The sequence below is a fragment of the Trichoderma harzianum genome (assembly GCF_003025095.1).
Source record: "Trichoderma harzianum CBS 226.95 unplaced genomic scaffold M431scaffold_45, whole genome shotgun sequence".
Taxonomy (NCBI): Eukaryota; Fungi; Ascomycota; class Sordariomycetes; order Hypocreales; family Hypocreaceae; genus Trichoderma; species Trichoderma harzianum.
The window spans coordinates 22,196-23,448 of record NW_020209293.1 but is presented as its reverse complement, the minus strand read 5'-3'; positions in this window follow the sequence as shown (position 1 = coordinate 23,448).

Sequence of the window (1,253 nt, the reverse complement as noted above, 5' to 3'; positions counted from 1 at the left end):
CTCGAGGATGGATGCCGTCGCTAGGAAGCTCGCTACATCGGTCACGCCAAAGCTGTACGAGCACGCGCTGACCGGAGTAGCACCAGCAGCTGAGAACCAAATCAGTCCTGTTCCCAGAGTTTCCTGCTATTTAATAAGAATGATGGGTGGGTTCTGACATACCCTTNAAAGCAGAAGTTAGGAAGGAGACGTGGGTACTCTCGTCTATAGAAAGCTTCTGGACATTGCNATAGAAGGTGGCATCGTAGCCAGCTTTGGCGAAGTCATCCTGCGTGAAGTTGGCGAGGCCTTGACGGTAGAATGTATCTTCGAGGTGTTCCAGCGTCAGGGCATAGTTGAGTATATCAGCTAATCAAACATTATTAGCCAAAGCGTCACGAAAGGCACATACGTTTTCTCTGTGTCTCCTATCAGGGCGGAAGACGGAATAGTTAATTACCATCAGTAATAGCAGCACGCTTCTCAACAGCTGGAGCCGCNGCGACGATGCCAGCAGCAAACAAAGCAATAGCAGCTTGGGAGAAGAACATGGTGGTAAGTTGAACAATACTAGGTCTGCGTGGAGAGGTGTTGATACGCGAAGCCGGTTTGAGAGGGAAANAAAGAAGCTTGTAGCGAAAGTAGACAGATGTAATGGCAAGAAGAGCATTGCTTAAATATATTAACAAACCATCGCGACTACCGTTTACAACATAATAAAGACTATTGGACACTACGTCAAGGTATTACTGGTAGTAGTGGCAAGCAAGGTGGCTTCGGCACTGTTATGGGTCAATGTAAGGGAGACGGTGCAATTTGCTTTTCGTCACAACCCTTTCCCAACCCCGTCCCGAACATGCACCGTTGTTGGTATAACGGTCGTTGCGAACTGGGAAATTGTAATCTTCCCCGTATAATCAATACGCCCCAGATGTTGGGATCGTGGAAGTTTGGCTTCTTGGAGCTCTGATGCAGGCGTGTGCGCGAATGACATCACCGATGAGCGCCCCAACAATAGCGGGCCACGAGAGTTCGGGTGTCCAGTCGTACAAATTATTGAGCCCCTTGAGCCTTGGGTTGTACTAATGAGCGGATGTGCGCTGTCCCGAGACACTAGGCTAGCAACGATGCCCGAGTGACCGGGTTGCCGCCGTAGGAGATCCTTGTGTGGCGATTAGCAATAAAAAGAGACGATCTGCCCTTTGGTTCATCTCTGCCGTCTCCACTTGTCTCGGATGGCTGGGCTTCCGTTCTTAGAAGGGCTGGCGGCGGCT